Source organism: Mya arenaria, chromosome 13 (assembly GCF_026914265.1).
Source record: "Mya arenaria isolate MELC-2E11 chromosome 13, ASM2691426v1".
NCBI classification, from domain to species: Eukaryota; Metazoa; Mollusca; class Bivalvia; order Myida; family Myidae; genus Mya; species Mya arenaria.
Genome location: NC_069134.1, coordinates 61,146,829 through 61,170,039, shown reverse-complemented (window position 1 = coordinate 61,170,039; position 23,211 = coordinate 61,146,829). Strand labels below are relative to the sequence as shown.

General features: G+C 34.6%; 1 protein-coding gene across 2 annotated transcripts in view; it reads right to left on the bottom strand.

Moving 5' to 3' along the window:
• Nucleotides 1-23,211, bottom strand: part of LOC128213121 (uncharacterized) — a 77,122-nt gene that overhangs the window by 19,279 nt on the left and 34,632 nt on the right. The window contains exon 1 of one of the 2 annotated variants that reach the window (XM_052918652.1): nt 8,524-8,756. The exons of the other annotated variant lie outside the window; for it this stretch is intronic. The gene's annotated coding sequence lies outside the window, so the exon portion shown is untranslated. Of the gene's footprint in view, nt 1-8,523; nt 8,757-23,211 lie in introns of those variants that run through there. 2 annotated transcript variants of the gene reach the window in all.

Sequence of the window (23,211 nt, the reverse complement as noted above, 5' to 3'; positions counted from 1 at the left end):
TCTTTCTTTCTTTCTTTCTTTCTTTCTTTCTTTCTTTCTTTTTTTTCTTTCTTTCTTTCTTTCTTTCGTTCTTTCTTTCTTTCTTTCGTTCTTTCGTTCTTTCGTTCTTTCTTTCTTTCTTTTCTTTCTTTCTTTCTCTTTCTTTCTTTCTTTCTTTCTTTCTTTCTTTCTTTCTTTCTTTCTTTCTTTCTTTCTTTCTTTCTTTCTTTCTTTTATTGCGCTCAACACATTATACATGTAAATAAAGGTAGACTTTATATTATAACATGATATAATTATAATATAAAAAAACAACAACTAATGAACCAGGTTTTGTGGGGTCTGATGTTAAAGCATAATATATTTGAATATGAAAAGACATAAGATACACTTAACCATAACTAATTATAGGCGAACAATTCATCTTTAAAATACTAGGTTATATTGCCAGGTGGGTTTCGCAATGTTTTAAATACAAGAGATATTAATTTGCTTGTGGCCATTAACTTTTGACAGTCATTCTCACACATTATCCTTTGGAAGGATATAATATTGACATCATTTCTAAGAATAGCTTATAAGAATATAATATTGACATCATTTCTAAGAATAGCTTTTAAGAATATAATATTGTCTAAGATTAGCTCATAAGAATATAATATTGACATCATTTCTAAGATTAGCTTATAAGACTCGTACCGTGAGGGCAATTAACCAGAACATGCTCGAAGTTGACCTCAGAGACCGTTGACAGCTGTTTTCACGTGGTCGTGATGACAATATATGCTTACCAAAGTGGGGCGTGGAGTCTTTGGTGCGAATAGTACGCTCATCATTGAAAGTCAGGAAATTTGATACCACTTGTTCAAATTTACACAGGAATTATAATTATGGTTAATGTAAAGAACATTAACAGGCAAAAATAGTTTTAACTAAACATCTCTTTCTAAACATAGCACCTCCATATTGGAAAATGACGCGAAATAACATGTGGACCGAAAATCGACAAATTGAAAGATAAAACGAGTTTTATTACTTTTAAATGGCAGGCGATACGAAGGAACGTCAACCGTAGTAAGTTTTTTGTTGCTATTTGCATAGTTTCAAAACTATGCATAGTTTCACAGCACTTCATACTGGGTTCAAAGTTTCACCAAGATTTGGTTATACGTACTCGTCTTTCGAGTCCCGATGAGTTTTTTTTTCCTGCGTAAAATCGCACGCAAAAACCTGTTAAAATATTACAGGAATTTCAGATTGTACAGCAAATACTCGTATGTAAATAGCTTCTTTGACTGCAATGTTTAAGGATCTCTTGATAATCTTTTCTTTGTATTATTTACAATTCTGAAATTGTTTATCTATTACACATGCGTCACGGCAGAAAAAAAGTTGAGTTCTCTCGTGCAAATAAACGAACAAAACGAGTATTATATGTTTCGTCTTAGGCAGTGAATGTTTTTTACCAAAATAATCACATTCCATTTACATTCCCGAACTAAAAGCTATCAATCACGATAGCTTATTACAATTCACAATGTGCATTTCAATGATTTAAAAAGACAATTTTCTTTGGGTTAAATAGACTAATTTCTTTGGGTTAAATGCAACCGGTGACATAGCAATTTTCTGCAATTGGGGAAATAATGGAGGCCACAAAAGTCTTTGTGCAAATTTAAGAGGTACAAAAAGTCAAGGGCCAAATTAAGAAGAGTAGAACTACTTCAATAAATCATATTTAACTATTACGACCAGCTTTGTTCACAATTACAATTATAAAAAAAATAATATCACGTGTCAAACATTCGGCACAAATCTTACGCAGCATAATAAATGGGGGTTTCGCCACAATTAAAGCAGAAAGTATACAAAATAAACATTACTCTAAAATGTGTAATTAATGCATACCACGACATGATTGCTATGGATGGTTTTCAGATGTCATTGAAATGATTATTCAAGCTATATTGATGTGATCTACTATCATAAATCGTACTTTTTATTAGTTGAGATATGGGGAATACATTAAGCAGGGATATCATTATTAAATCAGAAAGCGAGGGACGACTCCGGGTAAATTTCGGGCCATAGAAAACACACCAAGCGCAACATTTTCGCTCATCACTGTAAAATTTCATACCATGCTCGAGATCATTGAACAAAGATATGCATGCAAGATTTTCATTTTAAAGCTGCATTCACACATATTTATCGTTTTGATTTATTTTTAGTTTTTGTCTTTGAATAAGAAAATTTGTGTGTGGAAATCAGTGAAATAAGACTGCTGAAAAAGATCAGTGTTTAGTTTATAATAATTACAATTACGTTCGCAAATTGATGTTTTATGTCTAAAAGCGTTATTAACGTTTTTTTCTGCAGGTTATCAAACAATTCAGACCTGTTCTATTGTGCATACCTAATTAAAAGCATTGATGCCAAAATCTGTTGATTCGGTGACAAATTATTCAAAACTGATATGTGTGAGAGTGTTGCTTTAAAGGGACATACTCTGCTTTGCATTTTTTATATTTAGGAAAAAAGATACGAGTCTATAAAGACAATGAATGTCTAAAACAATTGAAACTACATGGGCAAGCCCAGTAGCCTTAAATATAGCCATGATTGGTAACAAATGAGCAAGAATCAAGCCCAAATAAACACCAAACAAACGATACAATGGTACAGGATAACACACTTTGAACAGTTATCAAACAATCGTCATTAGTAAATGTTGGGGTAACCGCATGGGGCCTCTTTTTAATATAAATCTTATCCTTATCCTTAGACATGCCTCAGTGATTCCATTCAGCTAATTATGCAGGCCAATCAGAACACTTCTTCTAATTTTAATTCTGTCAGTCCAGAGGCTGCAGGTTCGAATCCCCTCCGCACCACTAATAAAATACTTATCGTCTTCCAGGACGGACGTTAAACGCTATGCACTAGTGCGCGTTAAAGAACCAAGGTAGCTCTTACCAGGGTTACATTCTGTCTGTGCACTGTGCTCCAAAAACCTAATATGACTAACAATCTTATCAGAGCCCTCGCCGAATTGGGCCTTGCCCGAGTGAGAGTATAAAAATACTCGAAACCGGACAATTTTGAACTTAGACGAGTCCGTTGAATAAGTGCATCTTTTATGTTGTTTGTATTTATTATTTTTACTTAACGAAAACAACAAGCTTTTAAAAAGTTGAATATGAAATATATTAAAGAAACAATCATTTAATTTCCCTTTCATCTCGTTTGAAAATAATGCTCAAGGGTTTCATCTTGTCAACGGGTTATTACTTTCAAGTGCTTCTACCCCTTATATAATTGACATATTTGTGCAGTTCGGATTGTGTTAGAGGGCTGAAAATTGAAGTTTAACATTCTTACACAGGCGAACATTCATCTGAGATTACCATCTAAGCCATATGCACACAGACAACATTCATATGGAGTATCTTGTCTAGGATTTTAAATGACCTAAACTTTAATATGATATACCAAAAAACCGCCGTGTCCTTAAAAACCCTTGCCCCATATTAAATTCTCGATGATATCATATATCATAATGTTTTAGTGGCCTGAAAACGGGTACTTATATATAAGAATGTTGTGTACAAAGTGAATGTTTATTTGACATTCAATTTTTGTTCCTTATTCAATTCGATAATGTATTGACTGATTTATATCCAGATACAGGTTTCGATATCTTTTCACAGATGTCCAAATAATCATATAAGGGTAGTTTTGAATGTGAAAAGTAGTGCTTAAGTTCTACGTTGACAAAAGATAGATGCATTTCCACACGTTTCCCGAACACCGGCTGAACACCAAAAACGTCGCATACTGTGAAATTGTAGGCTTTTTTATTGGCACATAGATAAGACAGCATAAAACATAGATATGATCCAAATAAGAGATTAGCCTGAACAATTATGGTACTATTTTGTTTGTTTTCTGCCTGAAATTTGCGAGCTGCGCTGTATATTGATGGGCTTAAAGATAACCTAAAATCATAACCTACATTTCAAGCCAATGATATTGCCGATTAGGCTCCAATTAGACCATGTTTAATCGTTAAAATTTGTAGTTTTACACTTTTGAAAAGACATGACGTCATAATTGGATTCCCACCTGTTGAAGAACAGGTTATATTTTAGGACATTAGCACATATACGGTGTTCAACGTGATATAATCGCATACTTTTAGAACATATAAGGTATTCCCCACTTGCTGAAAACCAGATATAATCTAAGACATTTAGAACATGTAAGGTAATATTTCAATAACTTTAACATAAACCAACCTCTATGCAAAAAAAACAGACAAGATTGTCCAATATTACATTACTAACTATATTTGATATAGTTGATACTGTCATATACTTATAAAAGTTTATTGTGTGCTTTGTCATGCTGATGTCATGTAATACCGCCATTAAAGGTTGTTGTTGCTGTTGTTGTTGTTGTTGTTGTTGTTGTTGTTGACAAGTCCATAAGATATGTACATTATTTTATACTATTTTGTATCCATTTATTATCTGTAACACATTTAACAGGCGACTACGTGGAAAATTACGATATCATTACGTTATTTAATCAAAACTAAATAAAAAATAACAGTTTAAATTACAATCAAATGTACGGAAAAATCCTGAACAAATGTTTGTAAACATGCAAAATTTATTCAACAGTTTACATATCCTCGTTTATTCGCAATCAAATATTGATGTTGTGTTTTAAAAATAAATGTATATCTTTTGTATACGCCTATGAACTGTCTGTCCTATACAAGTATTGTGTGTTTGCGAGCTATAAAGGAGAGTGAAATATTAACAAGTTGTTAAAATAGCTTGGGGTTGCGGAGGCATATCGAACGCAGATAGTCGTCATTGAAATAGATCAGCTAGCTTAGTAAATGACTTTGTCATTGCAGCAGAAATGTGTCTTGTCATCTTTGATATTTATTTGTGATAGCGAAGTTAGTAGTCACAACTTTTCCACTTATTCAATTAAAGGCACATCAGTCGCGAGGCCTTTGAACAGTCGTGGACAAAAATACTTGAACCGTTTTCATCAAATATGGCAGTACCGGTCAGACTTGCTAAAGAAATTGTTTTTGTTTTATTATATCATGTAAATAAGTAGTATGTGTGTGCCTAATATGTATATAATTTTACCTAATTAAAACAATACATTTCACCATCCCTGTCTGAAACAGTCCCCTATGGTATGCAGTTCAAAAACATAAATAAGTCGAAGCTCGCTATTTCGAACTCTGTTATCTGGTTATGTCGAACATTTTATGAAAGTGTATTTTTAGTCAGACATGTTTTGTTTTTTTTGGTTATACATAATGTTGGTTATCTCGAAGCATTTCCCTAGTTTCAAAAGACTTCGAGATAACGAGTTTTGACTGTATATCAGTTTCAACAGTCTTTCTTAAAGATGTTTGATTACGTTATATAGAGGATACTTGTTTCTTTCAGTGTACGATCTAAATATATTTCACCGAGTGAGCACCGAAAGTTAATGTATATACTTTTTGGTGTTCACGAGGTGAAATATGGCCAAATAATTTTGTGTTATTGGTCATAAAACACACAAAAAAATCCTATGCGTATATACTCATTCAATAAAAAAGTGCGATCCATCATTAACTTCTTATCGACTTCGAACACAGTTCTTTTGTTTATGAAAAGACATTCTGTAAGAGTCTACGTGGCTTAGAGGGTAAAACCCTCGAATGGTAACCCCGAGAGTTTGTTGATGAATCTTGATGACGTTTATGATTTTTTTTCTGTACTGATTTAGATGCAAAAGTGGCATTGGAATAATCGTTATAACACTTTTTTAACAAATCATTAGCACAATCGAAACTCGCTATGTCAAACTATGTTATCTCGATGTTCTGGTTATGTCGATTTTTTTCGAAATGTGTTTTTTAGTGAGTCATGTTTTTTTTATATTCCGGTTATATCGAATGTTCGTTATCTCGAAGTATTTTCCGCGGTCTAAACGACTTCGACATAACGAGTTTTGACTGTATATTCTTCTGTGCTTTCCCAAAAATATTTAGGTACAAGGAAATAGTGGGTCTTTAATATAGAAACCAGTGTACTTCTGTCTGTTTTCAAAGTAAACAAGTTCAGCTGGTGTTAGTTCGAAGGCTAAACAAAGATGTTTATTTTATACTAAGCGAACTAACTTACTTATTAAAACAGCAAATATGACTTTTGAGTCAGATTTTACAAACTTATTGTTACATGAAATTTAGCCAGCGGGTATAAAGAGTAATTTCGTATTTAGCTATTCGGTGTAAATATAACTTGAAATATGTAAACAAACTATAAATGATTTTCTTTTAACCAAAATTCCAGATCAATGTGTTAGATTTCGGCCTAGAAACGACATCGTACGTACTTTTAAAGTATTTCAGGTGCGTGAAATTGCTTTTAAATTAATACACCTCGTTAAATATGTTCGAACCTACCCCTATTTTGCTAAGCAAATATCTCAGTTGCAATAAATTAAAATAAGGCGTAGAAGATCATTAGCGGAAGGCCAGAAATATACAAAGCTTGTAAATATTTGCTGCAAAAAACGCTAAACCTTACTCTGATGGTTTGAATTAATAATTTATTTAGTTAACCGGGAACGTAAAATGAAATGTGATATATTTGTAAACATGTTATAGATCGATTGTAAAGTTTAAAGAAAACGATCTGAATTTTTCATTTTTTAAAATAATTATTATGGGTGGAGCGCTCATATTATAAGGTAACGTACAATAATTCAAATGATTGGAATAAGTTTTGCCATAATAAAAAGTCCTGGTATTCAAAGACAACAATTCATACTTGAAGTGGCTTTATAATACCACTGATAGCAAAAACGATCAGTTTTACTATCGATAGTGGTCGACATTATATTTTGTCCATTAAGAAGGCAGGTTTTCAGTACATTCATTTCAGAAAATCAACAGTCAGCCATTCTTGATTTTAATCAGGTGAAGCGGTAGATATAAACAGTGGCTGGCCCAGAAAGCGAGTAGTTTACACAATATAATGTAGACCACTAAACAACTCAAAAATTGTTATACTGAACTTACAAGAAAATAAATATATATGCGACTGCTTCACATGAAACCATTTATTATTGTTAGTACATACTTAGAATCTTTGACCATAACTAAGGGCCATCTGAACACCAAACATACGACGAACTAATGATAGATAGTGAAATATCATGTCCGTATTACCAATTGATTTGAACTTAATAATAGAACCCTGTAACAAACATTGTAAAACATGCCTAATGAACATCATAGTTTTGAGGTGCAGATAGATGTAGCATTTGCACATCTTCAAGTATATCATTTCGGAAAAAAACCATCGTAAATAACGAGCTTTGAAAAACTGACCCCAATGTTCGAGGAAGGAAAGGACATTAGAAATTTCAAACTGATGTGCTACAATATCATATGTGTTCAAATCTTGCTTTTTTGTTTGTTTGTTTTTTAAGTCGCTGTTGCTCCATTTGTGATAAATTATATATAACCTGTTGTCCGTGACATAATCTTTAATATATGGTATTTCACTCGAACTAGTTATTTCTTAAGGCATTGACAAAAACGCATAAATTTGAAGTTAAACCATCTTTGGTATTTCAAGCAAAAATGATGGATTTTGCGAGTAGTGCAAAAAAAATGAAACAAAGATCATTACTCCTATTTAACTTAATGCAGACTCTAAACAACCGCTTGTTTCGATTTGGGTAATAAAAGTAGGCATTAGTGAACGACATTATGCTGCATTAAACAATGTTAAAGGCAAGAAAACTGTTCAAGAACGAATTATAAATCACAGACTAATGAACTTACAAGCCCAACTGGTTACTTTATTTGACTCGAGTGTTGTTAAATGGCGCTAGACATGCAAACGCGATCAAATGATAGCTTTTGTTAAAACTCTCCAGCAATGTTTAAATTATCAAATAATTTGAACCACTGATTCGTTTGAAACGCATGCAAACTTGATAAGAGGCAAAGAGCGCATTACCGCAACCAAGTGTTTAATTCTTACACGAACATTTGATTAACGTGAGCTATTTGAAAGTTTTACCACCCTAGTTTGTAAATTGCAGAAATTCTAATTAATTTGGAGTGAAATCTCAGACAATAAAGGTACATATTTGTCTAAAAGAAACGTGTTCGAGAGTTTTGGGGGAAATAAATTATTTCAATACAAACTTTCACGAGACTTCCTGCATTTTTTCCACAATACAAAAATCTTTAAAATTGCAAAGTCGAAGCTCAACAAAATCTTGTTTAATTTTATAGAGGAAATCTTGGTATGTGATTTGCTTACTCGCTGACTCTAAATTCCAATATTTATCTTGAATTATTATCATAAAGCTGATTCAATGCAAATGAAAAACGCTAACATGTACTATTTCTTAGCAGTATTACACCCTTATTTCAACAATCAATGTAATGTTTTTCATTTTCATATCACAATTAACCTCACAAAACATATTAAAATATTTACTCACCAGTTATGTAAAATCTTAAGAATAATCCTTGAAAACTTTAAGAACAACTGAATGTCTTGACCACAAGTTTAAATTCCAAAGGTGTAGAAAAAAAGTGGAAGGATAATCCAATCAACAGATTAACACACAGTATAATTATGTTTCTTAATTTTCTTAACACAAAATATCCAATCAATTAGCGTTATCAGAACAGGGTTTTTTTCTTTCTTAAATCTTTCCTTATTACTTTACATCTGCTCACTGGATTTCAATCCTCTTTAATAACCGTAGTTGGTAAATTTGGAAGGTATACTAGCAAGCTATATTGCACGCATTGATAATCATTCGTTTACAATGTGCTAAGGCTTCGAAAATACACCATGTTTCGGTAGTTTGCAAAGTATTAAACTATTTTAAATCTGAGCTATCTTCTGTTTTTTTTCAAATGTTTTACTTGAATTTTTACGCAGAAAATGAATTACATACAGGCAAAAAAACGGACAAAGATTAAAACTGAATTAAAAGTGCAGAAATAATGTTTAGAATGTTTTAAAATATGTTTATATTAACTGGAGTTTATTGGGTTTAATTATTTGCCTCAATAATGAAAAATTAAAAACTTTTGACGATGATTCGGTTAATATATGAAATCTTTTGCGATCCGGTAACTTCATTTCAGGCACGCTTGATGCTATAAATGAAATGTTGAACTTACTATCTGCCGGGTTATAAATTTTGAGGATTTATTCTATTTCATAATATTGCTTAAGATGCAATCAGTTTTGCACATTCTTGTAAGAAGTTTTGACTTTGTTATGAAGTCGCTCTTCATAGAAAGATGTACGTGGTTGGAATGATATAGAAGTGCGAGCTATTTAGATTTTTAGGACAACTCTTTGCATATTTGAAATAGCTGTAATTTAAAATTCGCCACGGTTTATTAGCATTTAAAAGAGATTTGATGGGTAACGAAGTGCTTGAATATGATTTGATCAATCTAACACTGGGAGCTATTGGTAGAAATTTAAAGACTTACATAAAAAAATCACCGCCTATATAAAGTCTTTATTTTTTCTCGTAAGATTCGTGATTAAATATTTACTATATCTAATGACCAGGATTTAAAATGATTTCTGTTGTGTGAATTATTTCATAATACCAAATACAGTCTGCAGACCAGCAGCCAGGAACGTCAAAACTTTTCACGCGGACTCAGTTTTAATTGAATGAATGTTCTTTTAAATTGACCGTAACGGTAAAATTGCGTGACTTTTCAATATAAAACTTAGAAAAAGTTAAGAGCGACAAATCATTATAAAGCATGAATGATAGGTATCTGTGTTAATTTCGTATATTTTAACATGAATTTCTAGACAATTTCTAAAAATAGAAATTATGACGTGGGTCTTAGTAAGTCATATGGTCACAAGGCCAGCCAATACGATTGCACAATGTTGTGTTAAAGCCCAAAATTCCTAAAGAATTAAACTATTTCCAAACTATTCAATAATTTCAAAGTCTTACGTTAGGCGATGCGATTTGTAATTCGATTTCGCCCACAGATGCGTTTATTTTAAAACTAATGTTTAATTAATGACCAAACACTCGCGGTTTTTTGCACTTAAGTCATGTTCGAGAAAGCCCGAGGTATGTTCTAATTTTAGACATTTCTAGTATTGACACTCCACCTAACTATTTACTAATAGCTACTATCCCGTTTTTATGGGATATACGTTTACAAATAAATGAACGGAATTTCATGATGAATACATTTATCTTTAAAATTATTACTGCAAATTTAGAGTCAGCACCTGTTTTACTTCAAGCATGTACATTTAATATGAAAATAAACTATTTTGTAAAGAAGATATATTTTCGAAAAACATTAACTTAATCCAGCGTCAATCCGCCCAGAGTTAAAAAACAACTCAAATTTTACAATAATACAAAAGAAACTACAGGAAGAAGCCCAGGGGCTTATCATTAAAAATGGTTTGGGTATCAGTTATAGAAAGAGTAGATCAGTAAAACCAAAATCCAATTCCATTATACACCGAATACTGCCCCCCACCCCCCAATAACCATCGTCTGCTATACGCTCATTAATCAACACAGGCCGCCACGGTGCGCTGAAAATGGATCCGACCAATCAGGGACGTTTATCTACGCTGTGAAAACGTCAAAAATTGACTCCGCAATGCAAAATTGATGAGAGATTAACTACACGTATTAATGCCAATTGAATTAAGTTGAAATAACACATAAATACAAACTGAAATAACTTATGTATGATGAGCTTTTTTGTTTATTATTTCACGTATTATTTCTCATCAAGTGAATACTTTTCAGATGAGACCAAAACAGTTTGGGACAGAAGGTATCACAATTTAGCATTACGGTTTATGGCGAGGTAGTATTTTCATGGTGGGATACCTTACATGGTATTATGGAAGGTTCCAAGCATGTTTGTGGGTGGGATACCTTACATGGTATTATGGAAGGTTCCAAGCATATTTGAGGGTGGGATACCTTACATGGTATTATGGAAGGTTCCAAGCATATTAGGGGGTGGGATACCTTACATGGTATTATAAAAGGTTCCAAGCATATTTGGGGGTGGGATACCTTACATGGTATTATGGAAGGTTCCAAGCATATTTGAGGGTGGGATACCTTACATGGTATTATGGAAGGTTCCAAGCATATTTGAGGGTGGGATACCTTACATGGTATTATGGAAGGTTCCAAGCATATTTGTGGGTGGGATACCTTACATGGTATTATGGAAGGTTCCAAGCATATTTGAGGGTGGGATACCTTACATGGTATTATGGAAGGTTCCAAGCATATTTGAGGGTGGGATACCTTACATGGTATTATAAAAGGTTCCAAGCATATTTGGGGGTGGGATACCTTACATGGTATTATGGAAGGTTCCAAGCATATTTGAGGGTGGGATACCTTACATGGTATTATGGAAGGGGACAAAAATATCATATTTGAGGGTGGGATACCTTACATGGTATTATGGAAGGTTCCAAGCATATTTGTGGGTGGGATACCTTACATGGTATTATGGAAGGTTCCAAGCATATTTGAGGGTGGGATACCTTACATGGTATTATGGAAGGTTCCAAGCATATTTGAGGGTGGGATACCTTACATGGTATTATGGAAGGTTCCAAGCATATTTGTGGGTGGGATACCTTACATGATATTCCGGGCGGTTCCAAGATGCTTCGGAAGCATTTTCTCTAACGTGAACGCTTTTTTTAATCAACCATGTATATTGTTCCGATACAAACAAGAAATTATTTATGGTTGTAACGATGTTTGTTTATTTCAGTTTTTGTGCTATTAAACGTGAGTGCTGTATAAAAGAAGTTATGCTTACGATATTTAGGATAATTTGAATATTTTATAGGTTCGTGCCGTGCTGTTTCATCCATAACAATACCCGTTGTTCCGCTGTAGAACATATGCATTTACAATGACATTCGGTATTTTAACTTTAAAAGCAAAATCAAGCCTGCGCATTCATGTTGAATAAACATACTATTTTCAGGTTTTAATTTTATTATTGAATCAAAAGTGCAGAAATAATGTTTAGAATGTTTTAAAGTGTTTCTATAACGTGAATTTATTAGGTTTGATTATTTGCCTCAGTAATAAAACAGAATGTTTTACAAAAATATCATATTGGTTTGACGAACGCTGTTATGCGTCGATATCGTGACATGATGGTATTTGAAAAGATGGCATTTTAAGTTATTGTAAAAAAAAAAAAAAGAAGTTGCATGAAGTAATTGCTTTCAATAATTGGTGGATAAAAACTTACCAAAATATAGAAAGTTAATGGAAAAAAACAACAAAATAACAATTATTAGAATATCAACGTAAAAAAATGAAATTAAATCGCCTTGGTCACGATATAATGACAATTTCCTTTTTGCTGTTGTTACGTTGTTATTTTCTTAACATGTTATGTCTTTTTTATGTCTCATGATATGTAGAATATATCTGTCGACTCAACTTATACAGACTTCCATCGCTTGATTTGACGCTTTTTCTAAAATCAGACTCCAAATAGCCAAAATGTGGCTAAAAACTGTCGTTACGATATTTCATTTCAAAATTACCCCTTTTTTAACATAAAAAATACAAAAAATACTGGAAAATAATTGTATCAGATATCTTGAGCATTGAGTAAGCAATTTAGTCTTCTTTCTGTAGCTGGTTATTTCATTTAAATTGCATAAAAACTGATTATTTTTTTCAGTATTCCTTGATACATAAACCTCCCTGAAAAAAAACTGGAGCTCGAACCTAATGATTTTATTCGAATTATTATAACACCATGACCCTACTGTTACGGAGCGTATGTAATTTGGCTATTTGAATACTTTTATTTTTTACCCTTTGTGAAACACTTTTTGTCATTATATCGTGACCAAGGCGAAAATTATTATAAGTGATTGCCAGCAATAAATACATTAAACAATTTCTGAAATTAATTTATTATCCACACACATGATATGATTATTACCTACCTTATCTGCACTTTGAAAGTCATAACTAAACAATTATAAAATAGTGTAAGGCCGAACCCCAAAAAGTTCTGTAATTATCGTTTAATACCCTTGCTGAACTATGTTAGTAAGGTCTCGATTCTTAATCAGCTTGTATCTTACTTCCACATGTTATACCTTTCCCTAGATGAAGGTAAAGAAATAAACACAGTATTCTGTGACATCTCTTAAGCATTTGATTGCGTATGACATAAAGTGCAACCTATGGCAAGAAGCATTTTCGGTTTCTTTTCAATATGGCTTATTATCTGATTATCTCGATGAAAGAAAAGAATGTGTTGTCTAGCCTTGTACTAAGTCTGATACAGTTACAATATCTGCTGGGATCAATCAAGGTTTAATTATTGGGCCCTGTCTTTTTCTTTTATACATTAATTGTATTGTTATTGAAATAGAATCAACAATATATATTTAAAAAATGCGTCGAAAGGGGTTAATGTTGCCATGATGTCATAATGACTTGATCGCGCTGTGCATCTTTGTAAGACTTGGTCACAAAATGTATAAGTTTTGTGTCAAATTGTGTTGCTGATGAAGAACTAAACAGTGACAGTGAAGATTGGAAATCAGTAATCAACGTAATCAACAATATGTATTTAAAAAAAATGCTTTGAAATGAGCTAATGTTGCCATGCCGTTATGATAACTTGATCGTGCTGTGCATATGTGTGAGTCTTTGGCACAATCTGAATAGGTTTTGTGTCAAGTTTTGTTGCTGAAGAAGAATGTATCATTGACAGGGAAGGTTGGGAATCAACAAAATCAACATTATGTATTTCAAAAATGCTTTGAAAGAGGTTAATGTTGCAATGCCATTATGATAACTTCATCGTGGTGTGTATCTGTATAGGTTTTGTGTCCAATTCTGTTGCTGAAGAAGAATTAAACACTGACAGGGACGATTGGGAATCACCAAAATCAACAATATATTTTTTTCAAATGCGTTAAAAGGGGTTAATGTTGCCATGCTGTTATAATAACTTGATCGCGCTGTGCATCTGTGCAAGTCTTGGTCACAAACTGTTTAGGTTTTGTGTCAAATTTTGTTGCTGATAAAGAATTAAACACTGAAAGTAAAGGTATACAATATATATTTCAAAAAATGGTTTGAAAGGGGCTAATTTTGCCATGTCGTTATAATATCTTGATCGCACTGTGCATCTGTGTAAGACTTGGTCACAAAATGTATATGTTTTGTGACAAATTGTGTTGTTGGTGACGAATTAAACATTGACAGTGAAGACTGCATTAAAACCACAGGGGAAAAACGTCTTCAAGTATCTTATTCAGTGGTGTCACCTGAATGAAAAACGAACGAACGAACGAACGAACAAAACAAACACTGAGAACATCCATTTCTAGGACGCGTTAATCAATAAAATATAGGGTGACCTTCTTCAGAAACCAAGCAAATTCAGTGAAGTATTACACGATATAGGTTATGTACGACTTCTGTTTATGTTTTTTGTTTTGTTAATGCAAACATTCTCTGGATGTTTTCTTCATTATTTCTTAAACGAAGGCGTTTAAAGTACTTTAAATGTAAACAAAAATAGATTGAATGAAATTTTATTAAAACAAATACAATATGAGATTAACTGAAACGTCTTACTGGTATAATGAAAACTACAAGGACAAGCATAGTAGTCGGGTATTATTTTATTTTTTAAACAAACCCCGTTTAGGGATACGAGGCAAGGGCACAATTTACGTTCATGAAAACAAAATCATTAAACCATTTTCGAAAAAAAAGAAACTTGCAGCGATTTTAGACTTTTATATTGTACTCTATCTTTCCAAATGTCCTGAATATGGGCAGTTTAAGAACATCATGACCAGCTATGAAATTTACCAATCGTCAACTAATCTTTTAACACTTCGGTTTGTGCAAACATGTTTATTTGATAGACATAGCGAAAAATTAAGGATACAAGTCCATACAGTAAGTGTCAAGTTTTTATACAAACATATCTTTAAGACATTCACCTTTCTGTTGGACCTTCACCTAGATAGTATATCAGTGTAGCATTGATGGAAATCAATTTACGCGTCCAACTGAACTATCAACACTGTAATGTGAAGATGATATATGAATGTGTAAATATGACCAATTGTGAGTTATTTATCTATAAATTAATGATCGGTGGAAGGAAGTTCAACGACTCTTACTATCTTTCGTTGATTTCACAAAATGTTTTGAAAGTATATGTTTTAATGTTTTTAGTTAAAACTGTCTTAATAGTCGTTTCTTTTTACTCGCAATCATAAAGTGGCATTAGTTTTCGTTACTAATTTTCCCGTGTAAACCTTAAAGGGACACGTTCATGGTTCGGAAAATGCACTTATTACGGATTTTTTATTGCAAAATACGGTGTGAGAAATCATTAGGAGTGTTAATACTAACATAGTAACGGTCAATTGGAACCCTTTAACAAATGGTGATATATTCTCAAATATTTTCTTTGACGTCCACCTTTTTGAAATGCGTTACTAGCGCGTTTCAACAAAAGGCTGTAGCGTGATTGGTTGATTGACATTATCACGTGATGTTACTAATGTTTCCAATAAAGGTTTAAATATGCATCAGCTTTCTTGGAGTGCCTGTGGGGGAGTGGAAAAGGCGTCGATTTTAAGATTTTTCAAGTAACGCCAATTAAATTCAGTGTGTTGAACTCATGTATAACATCGAAATTTATTTCAATTGTGATCACAGAGAACTCAGGTTTCGCCCGTGGCTGCTTTCTATGATCATTCGGTTAAATAAATTTTAATCTTACATCGAAACTAAATCTATATTTTTGACTTCTATTCCTGGTGTTATAGACTAAGAACATATGAATTAACTTGATGAAAATTAAGCAGACAATCAAAGTATTTTGAAAATGTTGATATCAGGTGACCCCTTGTAGAGTTGGTATCATTTGAAAAGATATTGCCTTTTTATTAATACTGGTATGTCAAATATTGGACCGGAAATACATCATGGATACAGTTTTGACAGTTTATTTATGTTCTTTAGTTCAACTGAAATCGGAAGTAAAATGATCGATTATTCAATGCTTAAAAACTGCGTGTTTGTAACAGTTGACATGAAGTAAATTTCTTATGTTTAAGAATGGTCGGAGTGGGATTAGTGAAGGAGCCCTTTCTTAATCATTAATATATCACTTCAGGTTATCTAACTGACTTAGCATACAATCTCATTGGCTGATAAATTGCCAACGCATAAACAGACGTAGGGAGTGTATATCGGGATGGTGGCAGTAGGCGGACCTTTAAACACCCGCGAAAGTTGAAAATCTTACTAAATAAGCATAGAACTTAATAATTGCCTATCTGCAATTTCATTGGTTGAAAATATAGGTTGTATTCTAAATAAAATTGATATCGGTATAACATCGACATTTTCTGACTTTGAAAGAGGCCAGTATGACCCTTGATCAAATTAATGTAATACAATGGCTTAGATATGCATGTATATATGGCGGAGCATATTTATAAATAGATAAAATCAATTAATATCACAATGTTAACAACTATATAGTCGAACCCCGTTGGCTCGAACTCGCTTGGCTCGATTTCCTCTTTGGTTTCCTCTTTCGGTCTAAAGGACCGATTTCTATAAACTGAACGTAAGAGTTCCCGCTTGGCTCGAGCTCCCCGACGCTCGAGGTATTTTCGCCGGTCCCTCGGAATTCGAGCCAACGGGGTTCGACTGTATCTCTATAATTCAATATAATTGTTTAAGTATATCAATAATGAAATCTTCCTCTGCTGTATATAGGTATAACTTCTGCTTGAACTTACACATTCGAACACATGGCTCATGCTCAAATTCATATAAAATATATTATGTTCGTAAGTAAAATCTTTGGCGGACAAATAATTGAGTAAACAAATACACATATCATAAAACAAACAACTTTATCTTAATTCAGTATACCAATCTGATAATAATATAATGTTTATTACCTAAATAGTGAATAGACATGTTTATGAAACTGGTTATATATTTTGGTCGTCCAGCATGAAAGCGATTTAGGCCTCCCTTAATTGGCCTGAATTTGGGTATGTGTCTTTCTTATTTCAAAAGCATTAAATATTATCAGTATCTTCCATGGCCGAGAGTGTAAGATAGGTTCATCCCGACCCGAGCGAAGGGTGTTTTGTGGACGAGGTTTACCGAGTTTTCGCAAAACACCCTGCGCAAGGGTTGGGATGAACCTATATAACACGAGTGGCTATGGTAGAATCTTCTTCTCCGACCTCATTTTAAAAAAAATAGACAAATGTATTTTTTTGCTGGAACTCGTTCTGCGTCGTGAAAATAAATGCGAATAGATATGTGATCATTCGTGGTTGTCATGGATATGCGCGCAGTAATTCAGATAATGTTAATAGTGAAATCAATCTTCAAATAGTTCTGCGGAGAGTGCAACATTATTTCTTGAATTGTGCGTGAAAACGTTTTTTATGGTGCCATTTGAAGCGAGAAATGATTAATTAAGATTCTAAATATTTCCACAAAACAAGGTTTCCATGATGCTATAGACGACGGTCTCCAACAAGGGAGGTAATTGTGTGATGAAAATAAAAAAAAGGAGTTCCATACGGGTACTTGTTTCATCTTTGCCTTAAGAATTTCTAGCATGGTCAAATTCTTTGATCCGCTTATCTGAGGTGGAAGAACATTACGGCTAATTTCTTCACTGTACTGACGAATCTATTTACTAGCATGTTCAGATGAAACCATTGGCTGACTTTGAATGAGCCCAACTTCATTACAAAAGCCTCTGGTATTATTATCAGCCAGAAACTACATGGCCAAGCCCAGAAGGTTAACATATAGCCAATATCATTCGGAGCTCCTCGGCCATTTTTTATCGAAAACAACCTCGGATGTATGCCGGTACATCAATGGATGTAGTTCGTAAAATGTTGAATTATATCATTTATTAAATGTAGTAGTTTAGATTATATTCGTTGATCTAAGTTTAAATTGATTGCCAGTGGAGTGTTTTATTGCAAACATAATTAAGATTCCCTAGAGTAAAGTCATTAACTTTAACGGCAAAATTAAATTATTACGCGATCTACTTGCAGCGGACTTTAACATACCAATTTCCGAGTATATAAGCCGTCCATATACATCCGAGGTTGTTTTCGATAAAAATGGGCGAGGAGTTCCGAATGCCTGTTTTTAAGGCACGCTGGTCAAGGGCATGTGGTCATCTACCAAGCTTGTTCAATTTATGCCCCTGGGATCAAAACTGGGCACGCCCCGGGTTTCACAAGTTTCCTATAGACTTTTATTGGGAATTCTTATAAAAATCTTCGTGTCTCATACCATAATGCCCAGACATTTGATATTTCTCATGTAGCATCATATGATGGCCCTCTACCGAATTTGATCAAATTCTGCTCCTCAGGTCAAAGCTAGCCCCACCCCTTTTGACCAACTTGAGGGGAGGGGAGGGAGGGTAAAACCTATTTTTTTATATATCTTCACACCTGAAAACATTAAATATAATAAGTATTTTTATGCAGTGAACCATTCCCAATCTTGACAAATTATTCCCAATTGGGTTTTGATGGATTTTCAAGGGATGGATTTCGGACGGAAGTGAAAGGCGCCAGCCACAACCTTTCCATAATTGTGATGTGATGCGAGTGGTAATTTCTGCCCACCGTACACCTTCAAACGTTTCGTTGAAAATTGAAAAATGAGTAATTTTGAATTACATTTTTGTTCATCCTTGTTTTAAATGCACTGCACACTCTTCCTCATCTGTTTTAAAAAATCGTGAACATCAAACAAACATAAATCAACATCATTTCCCCATGGGGGAGTTTTCCGTTAAAAGCTCCACCTTCCTAATACGATAGTAGGCGATAATATTCATCATCCCTGCTTACTGCAAAAGTTTCTCCCCACTGAAATGGTAATCATTGACTGGAGATTACGAGATGTCTGTATTCCATATGCTCTTGGTAATATCGTTCCATCTGTACCTCTGGGGCCATAGTTGATTGAACTAACATTACCATATACAGTCCTGAACCCGCATCATGGACTGTGTCATTTAAATATTTTACTCCTACGTGCTGAACAGTCATGAAATGATTTTTCATTTTCCAGACTATTACATTTTTCCTTAATTCGTTGTGTAACCAAACTATGCAATTACAGTCAAGCCCCCTAAGCTCGAGCTCTCAGGGACCGGCGAAATACCTCAAGCCTCGAGGAATTTAAGCCAAGCGTGAATGCTTCATTCAGAAAAAAGGAATTGATCTTTTTAATCTAGTTCACGCCAACAAGGAAATCGAACCAAGCGTGTTCGAGCCAACGGAGTTCGACTGTACTGGCTTCAGCTGTGAAATATTATGATTCTATGGTAGTTACTTCCTGTCGCTAAAGAAGAATTTTGATGCGTCAAACTCAGTTATATATTTATGCTACAATGAAAACTACACAGACCAAAAGCCAGACATTTAACTTTGCCTTGGGTTCAATGCCCAGCAGATATTCAACGGAAGGCACACAGCGTCATATCCAAAACGATTTAGATTTTGTAGTCATAACAATATTGTTATCAATAAATGTGGGGTAACCACCTCTGACTTTCTTTGGAAATATGTGTTTCGTCGGGTTACCGTCATGGTACGGCCAGTAAATATATGACTTTCTTCGGGTAACTGCCTTGGAACGGCCAGTGATCGAGTGAGTGTCTTGGGGTTACCGCCTTGGAGCGGCCAGTAATCGAGTGAGTTTCTTGGGGTTACCGCCTTGGAGCGGCCAGTTATCGAGTGAGTGTCGTGGGGTTACCGCCTTGGAGCGGCCAGTAATCGAGTGAGTGTCTTGGGGTTACCGCCTTGGAGCGGCCAGTAATCGAGTGAGTGTCTTGGGGTAACCGCCTTGGAGCGGCCAGTAGTCGAGTGAGTGTCTTGGGGTTACCGCCTTGGAGCGGCCAGTAATCGAGTGAGTGTCTTGGGGTTACCGCCTTGGAGCGGCCAGTAATCGAGTGAGTGTCTTGGGGTAACCGCCTTGGAGCGGCCAGTAGTCGAGTGAGTGTCTTGGGGTAACCGCCTTGGAGCGGCCAGTAGTCGAGTGAGTGTCTTGGGGTAACCGCCTTGGAGCGGCCAGTAGTCGAGTGAGTGTCTTGGGGTTACCGCCTTGGAGCGGCCACTAATCGAGTGAGTGTCTTGGGGTTACCGCCTTGGAGCGGCCAGTAATCGGGTGAGTGTCTTGGGGTAACCGCCTTGGAGCGGCCAGTAGTCGAGTGAGTGTCTTGGGGTAACCAACTTGGAACGGCCAGTGAACTTATGGTTTCTTGGGTTAACACTTTGGGACGGCCAGAGAACAGATGGTTTTCTTTGGTAACCACCTTGGAACGGCCAGTGATCGAATGAGTTTCTTGGGGATACCGCCTTAGAACGGCCAGTGATCAAGTGAGTTTCTTGTGGTTACCGCCTTACCGGCCGGGGAATAGCTGAGTTTCTATGGGTTACCGGTGAAACATATGAGTTTTTTGGGGTTGCCGCATTAGTAAGACCACCCAAACAATAGTTTATGTGTGAGTGTGTGGGTGTGTGGGTGTGGAGGGGGGGGGGGAGGTCAGACACTGTCATAAAACAAGATCGCTAGAACACCATGGTATGCATACATGAAATAATAAATAGTGGGGCTACCGCCTTGAAATGGTCAGTAAAACAGTAGTTCATTTTGGGAATATAAACAAATTAAGGTTTAATCAACCTCACATTTGTCAAGTCAATCAAAACTACAACACATGTTCCACGGACGTGGCCGGCTTTGTACTCTCATACGAATTTTCCTTCCTTGGACTAAACTGTGGTAATCTCCACAATTTATGTGTATATTTACATAACATTCACGATTAACAATAATATCATCATCATCGTTTCCTTCTTAATTTACATTTTTGAGATTTTCTTGGCCTTAAAAATGAGACACGACTTCGTATTTTATCCGTTATGACTTCTTCTTTTGAAAGAAACGGACCAGGTTAACGATAATTGAATTGTATCTACTTACAAGTGAGTGATGCATGTATCAGAAATAATATCAACTTCAAGGCTGAATAGAGGTTTAAGGAGAAACTATACCATGGTCCGTAATGTGTTTCACTATACAACATCAAAGACTGTTCGTTGTTTTGTAAGTTCGGGCCAGGAATTTCGTCAGTCTGTAGAAGGTCGGTCTGAATTTTAAATGAGATAAATCTGACCATCTTCCATATTACGCTGTGTCATCCTTTGTGCTGCTTTCGGAAATCACCCTTTGAAACGGTACTTGAGATTGAAAATGGGAATTCTGTTGATATTGAAAGGTATACTTGAAAGTGAAAACAAACACGACAATGATATGTGTCAAAGCTGAAGTATTGAAGTCCCTGGGGCTGTTATAACAGATACATATCGCTCGCGTACTATTCAGCTGGTATGACGCGGCAAATAAAGCCTTGGTATGCATAACTTCAGTTAATTCCTTCATCATATGTCATGGTAATATAAGAAATCTCTTGTGGATCTGTCCAATAAATTCCCGGCAGAGAGCCCTACAAATCATTTCGTCGGTCGTAGATCAAGACTTGACAAATTATCGTCTAAATAGCTTCTCATGCAACTCTTTCTTTGTTTCTTCAGCAAAGGTTAAATATTAAACCCATACATTAAATAAAACAGTCGAAACGTGTTGGCTCGATATCGCTTGGTTCGATTTCCTCGTTGCCTCGAATTTGATGTAAAGGACCGATTATATACTCTATCTACGCATTAAAAAAAGATACTCCGAAGTATATGTCAAATCTCGCATTTTTTTTCGATTTTTAAATAAAAACAACATAGTTTTCCTTTAAAAAGTCCTACATTTTTTTAAAAAAAGATGCGAAATTGTAACAAAGAAATGTCGCCTTATTTTATTTATTTATTTATTTTTTTATTTTTTTATTTTTTTTTTTTTTTGGGGGGGGGGGGACAGCAAATAATATGACAAAATGTTGGATCGCGATGGCCCTAATAGGCTTTCGTAATAAAGGCCATATTTCAAGTACGACTAAAGTAGCAATTACGCAACTTTCAATATTTGTTTTTACTTACAGTCACATAATATGCCCAACGAACGATTATGTAAATTGAATTGCTTTTCTTTGATAAGTCGTAGTAGGAAATTTTGATATTTACCTTGATGTCATTTCTAGACGCCATTTCACTTGATACTAAACTTTTAACAAAATATATTTATCAAAGAATGATTGTCTTATTTCTTTTGATCAAGTATTAACTAGCAGTTTATCTTCCCTTTAAAAGCTATGTATTTTGAAACAAAAACATTCAAGATAGTACGAATCCTTAGCAAAATTTGAGTAGTTGAGTTTTATTTCAATGTCGTCTTTTACTTATGTTTGTCAGACACTAATGAAATGTAAACAAAAATGATGAGCTTAAATTTCTCAATTTTTGAAAGGAAATATCATTTGTTAGCACTAGCGGAGCCAGGGGGGTTCACCCGGCGCCCCCCCCCCCCCCCTCCCAAAAAAAAGATAAAATAAAATAGCAAATCGTCCAAAATTACCCTTTATTTCAATATAGGAGAACAATGTAATAAAATACGCCCGGGACGGACTAGAAAATGTTAAAAATGTTTGGTGGATAACCACAAAACGCCCCTGCCAACACCTAAATTTTGTTTCTGAGGGAGGGCGCAAGTCGAAAGGTTACGCCCCTAAGTAACGCCCCTCTAACGTCAAATACCGGATCCGCCCCTGGTTAGTCAAAAATATTCTATGTTTCCACTAACATCTCAAAAATCAAAGGGTAGGTAGGGAGGCATAACTCCTTTTTTGAAAACCGTGACTCTGTACCAAACCGCCCTATATCAAGATATATTAACTAGTGTCGAACATTTTAAATATAACGTAGAACATTTTAAATATAAAAACAGTCAAATTTTAACATTTTCACACAAAAATACACATATTCTAGAAAACTGCGAAAAGGCATTGCAAACTATGGCAAAAACGGGAAAAGCCGGCGGAAAAAAATGGGTCGGTGGGCTCTTATTTTTCATTTTTACCCATAATATTCAGAACAAAAATAA